At 36.1% G+C, this 11,245-nt stretch overlaps 1 long non-coding RNA gene across 1 annotated transcript in view; it reads left to right on the plus strand.

The window, feature by feature from the left end:
* LOC145690856 (uncharacterized) overlaps positions 1-11,245 on the plus strand; it is a 56,504-nt gene that overhangs the window by 27,148 nt on the left and 18,111 nt on the right. Inside the window, exon 2 of the long non-coding RNA XR_014132292.1 lies at positions 11,156-11,244. This is a non-coding gene — a long non-coding RNA (uncharacterized LOC145690856). The remainder of the gene's footprint in view (positions 1-11,155; position 11,245) is intronic.

Raw genomic sequence — 11,245 nt, forward strand, 5'->3', positions numbered from 1 at the left:
TCCATAGCTGAATGGTGGGGCTCCGAAGTTGACCATTTTCCATGTCTTCTACACTTTATAAATTGTACTCCCCGTCTTTGATGGCCCATTACTTGGCTGGAAATTATTTATTTATTTATTTATTTATTTTTGACAAAACAAAAAAATATGGGTCTCTTAAAAACATGTCTAGTTGCTATAAAAAAAAAAGTTTCAACAATATCTGAGATGGTGATGGTACAATTTTATTTATTTTTGCCTGAGTTGAAATGGAAGGCATCCATAAGAATCTCTACTTTTAACATAAATTTTGAAACACACAGCCCCGCCTTTAATCAGGATAGATAAAAAGTAGTTTGAAGTGGGTACTATGTTCCAGAAGTCATGTCCGATGGGTCAGCCGATTTCCTGACCACGAAGACTGTGTACTCGACACTAATTTCAATCAGTTTTAACGTTTTGTTTTTTCACGCTCCATGCCAATATTTGGACTTAGACGGCATCGGATTTGTTACTATTCATCATAGTAACCCGAAAAGATTCGACAATCTTGCCGACTATTTTTACATAGCACCCCATCCCAGAGGCGTGCCAACGGTTTTTGGATTGTAAGTCGTGTGTGTACCAAATTTACTTGAAATTGCTCCAGTTCCAGGCGTTCCAGAGTTATATTGGAACATACATATGTACATTTCTTCATATATTTCGCTTTTTCAACGGAAGTGCAGTTTGTATATAAAAAATACCGCCTTCTAGGTATAGTGACTTGTGCCATAAATACATCATCGTCCAAGGAATCTTGCGGAAAACACCCCCGATAACTAAATAGCCAACCAGAACCCTCATTTCAAACAATTAACAGTCGCTTGTCAACTGCACGTGAATTCTTAATTGCCATAGTTCCAAACACTGCTCTTCAGATTGTGCTTTAATCAATATATAGTTTTCTTAACCCTGCAATAGACGTGCGGATTTTTGTGACATGGATAGTCGCGCGGGCTACCACTGTAGCCCATTTGTTTTTATTTTATTATATTGGCAAGTTTGTTAATATTTTTATCTTTCTTGTAGAGAAATGTACTTATAAGTTGTTTTAAGGGTCTTATACCCAATTTGAGAAATATATTTATTTTGAAAGCTATGTATATACAAAGAAGATCGACGCCATTCATTTTTCAAAAGTAATACACGAATAGGACTGTAAAAATTATTTGTATTAAGCAATAAAGGCACCAATCTGGTGCATTTCGAACTTTTCTTCATCGTAAACATATATGTCGGATTTTTTTAAAAAATACGCATTATTTTACGACAAAGTTTACAAATAAACGTATTATCGACAAAACATATACCTTTTCAGCGAAATACTTTTTATGATTTCTTGCTATCAAAAGTTTGATTACGATTTTGCATAATGATACATATGTTATTTACTCTCATATATTTCTCTTTTTCTGTTTTCCTATTCAAGATCCCCGAAGCATGTTCTGCACACAAGTGATTGAATGGTCAATGCACACTTTTCTTTAAGCATTGATCACTCATCAAAAGCATCAAAATGCCAAGAAGGGCACGTATTTCAGTCTCGTCTGTAAGTTTTGCATCACGGTCACGTACAAATCTCTTTCTAACTCTGTCAATGTAAATATTGCTACAATCAACTATAAGTATGAAAACGTTTGCATCTAAAAACACTTCTAGACATTCAAGTTATGACAACGCAGACCTGGCCTCACCTTTAGGTCCAGGAAAACGAAGCAAAATATTATGAGCACAAGTACAAATATTAGGAGTAGGAGTTTTTATTTTTCATCTGAAATTGTCTTTTGCTACATAATAATTTACTTCAGAACTGTATTTATTATCACTATCATCAACAGGTAATAGTGATTCCTGCCACCCGGAATTCTCAGTAACATCTTCTGAATTTTTACTATTTCTGTGTCCGAAAAATGCAGTTCTTCCGTTCCAAAATATTCTTCACCTTCACTATCGCAATCCAGAAAACATTCCTCATCAGAACTGGCATTTTGCAAACTCATTGACCATCTGATCAACACTCAAACTATGATGAAAAAAACTTTCGACGTTTTGGAACACTTATGACAGCAATAGTCGCGCGGGCTACAGATCTAGCCCGCAGGATAACAATGAGCTCGTTTCGATTTTACGTTCGACCACACATTAAACACGCAGAATGATACTTGATAGAAAGGTACACAGACTCCCTTTGTGTTAACATCTCAAATTACCTTGCGGCAAGGAAAACAAAAACGCTGGGCTACAATAGTAGCCCGCGCGCGTATTGCAGGGTTAAATATGTATGTTATACTTAGTCCCTGATTCCAAAACAAGCTTCGTTGTTTTTGCATTGCGTGACATCTGTTTCAATTACCTGTAATATTAGGGAGAAAGAATAAATATAGTGAGTGTTAAGACGTTGCGATCGAAAGAGGTGTGGAGCGAAAAGGGATGCTGTTATAAATATCAGCACATGCGGGAACTTGAAAGACATTTTCCGAACTCCCTATTGAGTGAACGCAGTATATTGGATATCGTTCTGCAACCCACAATAGGTCCTGTGTTAATAATTAAGACTTTATAGGATCATTATGGTGATATATTATTTTTTATATACATATTACATATATGTATGATATTTTGCTTCGTAATGAAACAGATGGAGCAAGATCATATGGTGTTAACTAAAAACACCCCAATTTTTACATGCGACATATTGTGGGATACAGAACGATATATAGATTTCTGTTTTCTGTTGGTAGTTTGCGCGGATAATCATTTTTCGATCGCAACTCTTACGGGCTCAGGCTCACTAATCTCAGTAAGGCTCACACCTATTTACCTAATTGGGCTCGGGCTTTTATCAGGGTTGGTAAGAACTGTTTTCTTCCTTTCTTTTTGTTTAAACCAGGCATTTTGCTTTAAATAGGTTTATTTTATATTCATTTAAATTACATAAGGATTGAAATAAGTTTGTTGATGGTTTGAGGTATATGGAAAGATTACCATGAAATTGATATGAGTTGTGGCACTTTTTTTGCTTAAAAAAATGGTTTAAACCAGCCAACCCAGCTTTTTCTCCTCAATGGGGCTTGGACTCAGATAATCCTTGCTGTCGACTTCTATCGTTTATCTTTGCGCGAAATCGTTGAGCTCAAAGCTGATTGAACTCGAGAATTGGCCTCCGAACTTTGACATCTCTGTAGGGTCCGAACTTCGACATCTCTGTAGGGATAGATCGTTCTTGTGCATTCAAAATCGGAGTAGGGAGCATGGTGGTGGTAAAGTGCTCACCTCTGGTAAAATGGATTTCTGGATTAATCAGTCCAAATGTGTTTATGGTAGACCGTTTCCTTCCACATTCTCATTCTATCAATTATTTCATAACAATTCCTTATTTTACCTTAGCTATGAGACGTATAAATCAGAAATTTTATTTCATGTCATTTTGAGATCGTGGTAGCAGAACGTTAAAAATAAGGAAAAAGCTTATAGTCAGGGCTTGAAAATTCCACTCGTCTGCTCATCAGTGACGAGTACTTTTTTAAAATTTGGCGAGTAAAGTCCGATCAATCAGAAACGTGTTTTATTCCATACAAATAATAATAATAAAAAAATATTGCAATGCACCACCATCGCAAATGATCTTTTTCATTTGACTCTCAGCTTCTGTACACCGCGAATCAGTTTTTGCAATTTTGTTATTGTTTTTCGCAGGGTTGGCTGGTTTAAACCAGCTGTTTTTTTTTAAAAAAAAACAATTGGTTTAAACCAAAAAACGAAAAATGTTCGTAAAAGTATAAGTGTTTGTAAAATCTTGGTGAACACACATTTGTGGGTTATCACGTTTCACTCCCGTATATTATTCGTATTATATTCAGACCTAAATTCCCCATTCATTACTCAAAAAGATATAAGTTTATAAATGTCTGTTTTGTGATTTTTTTTGTAGTTGTTATTATTGTTATGTAATTGCAATCAAAGAAAAATTCTAAATATTGTTTCGTTTCAATGTTTACTCTTGATAAAATACATCGAAATGCCGTACTTTGTGTGTGTGTAGGGGGGAAGGGGTCGCACAGACCCCACGAGAGGCATTTAGTGAAATGAGAAGTATCTTTGGTATCTATTTTATGTATAAATGAGTCTGAGCCAAAGTGGACTCAAATAATTCGTATCTTTATTCACTTTTCTTACTGATATGCAAATTAAGTCGTTGTATTTCTTTAATTTGGACCAATAAAAGTCGTTGTTAACTAACTTGAACTAAATTAGTTCTTCTGTACTCCGTAGTACTTTGAAATTGTTCATATGTAATTCTGTATAATTGTTTCACTTGTGCAACTATTTATCTTTTTGTCCTTCTGAAATGACTCTTGACAGTTATATTAAGAAGCATGTAAAGATCAGTACAATGTATTTTTATCAGGATTCCTTCGTGACTGAGTCGGCAGACGTATCGCATTTGTTGCCAATTAGTCCCGGTTTCGAGTTTAAATGGAGGACAATTTTTCTCGATGTAAGCCGAGAAGCGGTTTGGATTCCTCTTTAAACTTATGTGACCCCTTCCAGCATAACCCGGTTGTTGCATAAGAACATCAAGGCAAAACAAACTTATTTCTGTATATATATATATAATATGAATATATAGAACAAATTATTTAAACCAAATAAACCTGGTTTAACCAAAAAAAAAGTTTTTTTTTTTTTGGTTTTTTCAATAAAAACCATGGTTTTTGCCAACCCTGGTTTTTCGTCAAAGATTGGCATTAGTGCTGCAGGCATATTTGCGGATCCGAAACGTCTCAGGCATCCTCTAATTTTATTGGCCAGAGTCATGACATACATATAACAGAAAACAAACGCCAGATGCTGTCGGCCCTCGTAGCTGATCGGTCTAGTAATGGAAATCACTTTTCTCGTGAGTTCAAATCCGGCCCAAGGAAAGCTTTTTCTTATTTTTTTTTTTTTTTTTAATTTTCATAACTTTTTTTTTTCATTAAACAGGGTGTCTACATTCTGGAAAATCAGGGAAAATTAGGGAAATGGCAGATTGGCCAGGGAGAGTCAGGGAAAAATCGATTTAGGTCCATTGTTTAATTATTGAGTTTATGAAATAGTGTTATTTTCTTTACTGTTACTGGATTACTGGATGCAAAATGTGGTGTTCCCAATGATGATATTGACGGAGACAGTGTTCTCTGAAATAGTTATTGAAACTAATTCCCGTCGAGAATCACATCTTACTGCCTCCTGGCATATTTGCTCAAAAGAGTAGATGCTGTTCTAGAAGAATTGCGTGTGCCAAGAGGATATCTGGACAAGTAACTGAAAACGCGAAGAAACAGTATCCCCAGCTCACAGTGAAATCTTAGACTGAAGAATTTAAGGAACACTTAAATGATTTCGTAGCCGAGGACGGAGATGATATTGGACTTAATGTTTTTACTTACTATTAGGAAATGAGAAGAACTTCGTTAGATTATGGTCTGTTATGAAGCTGTGTTTTATCTTATCTCACGGAAACGCATTTGTTGAAAGTAATTTTTCAATAAACAAAAATCTCATTGTTGAGAACTCACAAGAAGAATCTCTGGTGGCTCAACAAATCATATATATTATTCTGTGATGAGAATACGTGAATCGTCAGGATTAACAATTACAAGAGGTATGATAAATTCAGTGAGACAACATCAGGTTTATTTGGAAAAGAAAAGAGAAATGTATGCTGGACAGGAGAAGAGGAGAGAGAGACGGAATTGCGGAGACAACAAGAAGGATATTCAGATCAGTGAAAAGATGACTATGCTAGAGAGGATGAAAACAAGTTGTTAAATAGGTTTCATTCAACAATTGCACCTGCAAAGGTATATGTTACATAATATTTTACTTTGTGGCCAGTAAAATCACATATGAACTGTTTATTACTACAAGCAATATTGTAATGCTGTGTAATTGGTATTTTTTTTTCATATCTTAAGTACTCTGTATACTGCACACTTTCATTTGTAACTGCACATTTTGTGTAATATGTAATCAATGTCGCCCTAATTCATATATTTGTAAATTTACATTCTTTTGGATTAAAGAAAATTGAAAAAATGAAAGGGACGGAGGTGGAGAGAGAACAAGACCAGCTATGGGGAAAGTGAAGACGGGTTTCTTTCTTTTTTCTTATTTTTAAACTTCACTGGTTAGGGAAATCTGCAACTTCGGTCATGCAGAGTCAGGGATTTTTTTTCGCCAAATTGCGGGGACACCCTGCTAAAATAAGATTGAAAATGATAATCAAAAAAATGATTTACCGAGTGGGCTAGTAATGAAAATCGCTTTTGGCATTAGTTCAAACCCGGTCCAAGGAAAGTTTTTTTTTTTTTTTTTTTTAATTTTCATAACACTTTTTCATTGAAATAAGCGTGCAGTTTTACTAAATACGGATCCATAGCAGTAAAAGTAGTAGTAGGAACGGGTTAGAAGCCCCGCAGGGGTTGGTTGGGTTCTATTCTTGACATCAAATGGGCAAATTAAAGACTTGCCCAAATTTTTCTGTACATTTTATATGACCAACTTAAAACAGCTGGCTAGGATTGCGCGCGAATACTGAAACGTTTGGGATCAACAAAAACGAGTGCTGCAGCAGTTTGATTTGCATTGCAAACATAATTCCGTCTGTGTTTCGTATTTTGAAGAAAATCTTACTGGCAGATGAATACTCGCCTGTGTACGAAATGCCCTTTTAAAACTACGTACGCTGTTCCGTTTGAATGAAACGAAGTAAGTGGACATCGTGAAGCGTAAAAAAATGGACCTCCCCTTGAACTATTTGACCCAAAGTAGTCTATCGATCACTGTTATTTGAAAAGCAGTAGCCACCATATAGCTGGACATATCCACAAGAAATTCAAGAATAAATAGCAGATATATTTTTTTTATTATTTGTAAGAAGTATGCCAATAAACAAAATAAAAAAAATGTATTGATATGTTTACTGTGTCGCAAAGTGATTTTTGTGTATTTGTATAAACACTGTGACTGTAAAATGGTCTGGCTGGCTAAATACTTTGAAGCAAGATTTTTCAATCCCTGCTTATAGTTTACTATACAGAAGACGGCGCAATGTTGTAAATTAACATGAAAGTTCTGTAAGAGAGTTTATTAATGACAAGGATATAAAGCGATATTTAATTAGCGAAAATGCGGTAACATTGCTTTTGTACCATAATGATGGTATTTCAGAATTCCTCCTCTATAGCAGACTCGCGGATAACACTGTAAATAGCCAAGATTACATACCATATTTTAAAAAGGCGTTTACGACGGTCAGTATAGGCCTTCTATTGAATTCTCGCTTCGTGGGAACGTGTATGTAGTGTATGTAGTGCAATTCCAACGAGCATCCAAAACCATCATAAATACTTTTTTTTTCCTTTTTTTACAAGTCACCAACGTATGAAGAACTGCGAAACTTGGAAAACTGCTTCTACTTCCTAACTTTTGTCACTGCATTGATCCCTTCCTCCCCATACAGGGTGTATCAAAAATGACTTTACAATTTTGAAAACTTTTATTGATTTATTTATTTAGCTTACAGACTTGGTTTTAGCATCATTTTGTAGTTTTTTTTTTGTTTGTTTGTTTGTTAAATCTTATACCTAAGGAGGTTCAATGTTGCTTCCATTGATGATGCAGAACACATACCGTCTGAAGTCTCACTTGCTCTACAACGTCTTTAGACGTACGGGAACGACCTGAAGATTTGTTGTGTCGCACCGAACATCCAGTTTTAACACTTATGCCACTGATAAGAGTAGACCTACTGGGAGAATCTTTACCATACTTTGTACGAGAATTACCTTGCGCAGTTATTGCAGATTTGGATTCTTCAAACCAAAACACACAGCTAGCACGCTCGGAACCAGTAAAGGTAGCCATCTTTGCTCCAACTGATGCTAGCGGTTGCGGTAGCTTGTGTCTGAGCTAATACGTGAATCAAAACTTGGCGTATTTTGCTACAAAATGACAACAAAGCCATGTCTGTAAGATAAATAAATCAATCAATATGAATTTTCAAAGTTGTAAAGGTTTTGATACACCCTGTATTTGTCTAATTATATCTTTCAAATAACATTAATATTTTGCCTGACGTACACACTTTTGTTTATACTATTCACTATCTATGTCTTTTTTTTTTTTTTTTTTAAATATATATATATAAATAAATATAATTAGCCATCATCTACAGTACGTCTTGAGATCTCGATTCAGTTTCGTCAAATTTTATGTTTTATCCAGAAGTACCTCTAAAACGGGCGGCAAAGTTCTCGTACCAAAATAATAAGATACCTTCTGTTACCTCCAGCGTTTTAGTAACTCCTTTATAGTGAATCGGAATTATTAACAGCTTCCTACGTATTGACCACAGTAAATATTTTTTGCAGTTTGTAAATAAATCGTCATTTTACTCTTTAAGGTGATCCTGTTATTACAAGCAAATTTCGGTCAGAAACTAATGTCCGCATGATTACACTGCAGACAACTATTGTAAACTTTTCCCCCCAAGAAATTCATGAACCGTCATGATTGGGTATTTCTATCTACCTTTTCGTATTAAATAATAATGTTCTGTGTTACTTTTGCCTTTAATACAGGCAGTAAGTAAATTAAGTGACTTTTATAGAGACATGACTTGTACTTGGGAAGAAAATGATCACACTTAAGTTTTATGTCTCGCAATACACGTCCATGTAAGTACAACCTCCAACAATACCCTTATTTGTTTTCAGAGGAACTTTCGCTCTCGTTGCCCCAGTAATTCGAAGACTGAGTACCGCAGTTCGATATTAGCCTATATTTATATTTACAGTTTATGTACGAGAGGTAAGTCAAAAATTATCCGCAATGTAGCTATAACTTCCCTTACATTGTCCTCATTTGTTTTATTGTTATTCTTTCGTGATCATGCTATAAAAGTTTTATCTTAATGCATCCCTTTGTCTTCGTTTTATTTCAGATAGATCATGGTCGATCCATTAGAAATTTGTACCGAAGAGGAACTACGAGTAGTGATTCGATTTTTGTGGTCGGAAAGTGTATCAGGAACCATGACCAATTTCCAGACGATGTGATGATCAGTAGTCACTCGTTTGTCTAAGAGAACCATGTCACGTGCACGCTCAATGTTACCATGATTTGCGGCCGTAGATGGTCGTTCGGCTCCTTCCTCATGTGTAGCACTTGTCGAGCATTTTTGAATTCTTTAATCCATTCGTAGACACTCCGTTGCGGCAAAACACTGGTCCCGTATTGTGTCGAAAGTCTTGAGCGTTGTGCGGCCCCTGATACACCTTCCGACCACAAGAACCGAATTACTGGTCTCCTGTTTGATGCAAATTTCTAATGGAGCGGCCATGATCTACCTGCAACAAAAGGAAGACAAATAGAGGGATTAGTATCAAACTTTTATAGAATGACCACAACAGCATAACAATAAAATAAATGTGGACAATGTAAGAAAAGTTATAACTACATTGCGGATAATTTTTTATCTACCCTCGTATTTACCGTATACCACATGAATTGTGGGTAATCTAAATTTGGGTGAATTCTCTGTGACGGATAGTTGTCACTTACAGATAAATAATCATGTTCCATCGGTGTCCGTTACTCAGAGGTTTTACTGCACACGTGCGTATATTTGCTGCTGCTGCCTTAACAGTGTCTTTTATCTCGATTGTTTAAGCAGTGGTACTTCTTTTAAAGGTAACAGGTATTGTTAATTACAAATAATTTATTATTATTGTTGTGGGAAAATTTGAAAGATGAAATATCTAAAAATATAAGGTGTTTTTTTTTTTCATTGTACAAGGATAAGTCATAAGTCGTGCAATATTTTTGTACACAGCCTGTTTTTATTACAGTACAGTGAAAGCAGGTTGGCATTTAAAGTGTTGGTCTGTTTACAGCAACCTTTCTGCCAGTTCTCGATACCGCGTCTTGTCCATAGGGGCAAAGAAATCACTCAGTGATGTTTCCACCTCCTACTGGTTGGTGACACATTGTGATTTCAGAAAGTACCGAAACAGGTAGTAATCCAAAGGGACAAGATCAAGACTATGTGGTGGTTGTGGCATCATTCGATACCGTCAAGTTACTGGATTTTATAATGTGTTTTTCGAGGCGAATATGGTTTGTGTGCTCCTGTTGCAGTAGGATGCGCTTTCTGTTCACCAACGCGGGATATTATTGGGTAGGGTGGCATATATCCGATCCAACTGTTCGGAAATAAGGTCGGCATTGATGGTACGACCGTTAGGAAAAGTATCCCCTCGTAATTTCAGCACACACAGAGCATGACTTTATATTTGACACCGGCTTTGAGGTTGGCTCTTACACAACTACGTTTTTTTTTTTTTTTTTTTCCTCGGATTTCAGAAAGATATCATTGTTCGTCGCATGTGACAATCCGTTTTAGGAAATGTACATCACACGGATTTTGTAGCAAGTGTCGGCACACACCCATTCTTGTCTGGGCTTGAGCTGGGGTAACACATATGGCACAATGCGGTAGCCACTGATGATTTTTCCTAAGTTCGTGAAGTACCACAGTACAATAGACTAGGGCATGTCGAGTGTGTTTGACAATGGTCGTGTACTGGTGAATGGATTTTTCTCTATGGCATGTTGTATGACCTGAGAATCTTACCCTGGGGCGGCCAGACCTTGGCTGATCTTCCATATTTCTACAACCTGTACGAAAATTCTGAAACAAACGAGTTCCTGCCACAATGTTATGCCCGAGTTTGAACTTATATAGTAAAAATTCACGTGTCAGACGTTGAGCACTTGTCGTTATTGCTTCTAAATACTGACGGATTGCGATCTCTGTGTTAAATAGTCCACTTGCCACAATACGTCTTGGCTGAATTTGACCTTGCACTTACTGTTGATTACAGCGTATAGACGCACCTGCTATAGAAATATTGCAAGACCCATGACTTACTCTCGTAATATATCACCTCAGAAAATTTTCTGAATCTTTAGTGTACTTTGTAACCATGTTCATTGTTCTCATGTTGTCATGTTCTCGAGGTAATTGTAAATGCAGTTTTCTTATTATCAATTTCCATTCTTTTATCTTTTTCTTTCTTTTTTTCAGATTGAGAACGTTGATTGAAGCAGTCACAGCTTTTAGAAAACCCATAGCAAGTAGACGTCAAGGCTTACTTGCCACATCCTGTAGTCAGGG

Source organism: Thermobia domestica, chromosome 7 (genome assembly GCF_964235325.1).
Source record: "Thermobia domestica chromosome 7, izTheDome1.hap1.1, whole genome shotgun sequence".
Classification (NCBI taxonomy): Eukaryota; Metazoa; Arthropoda; class Insecta; order Zygentoma; family Lepismatidae; genus Thermobia; species Thermobia domestica.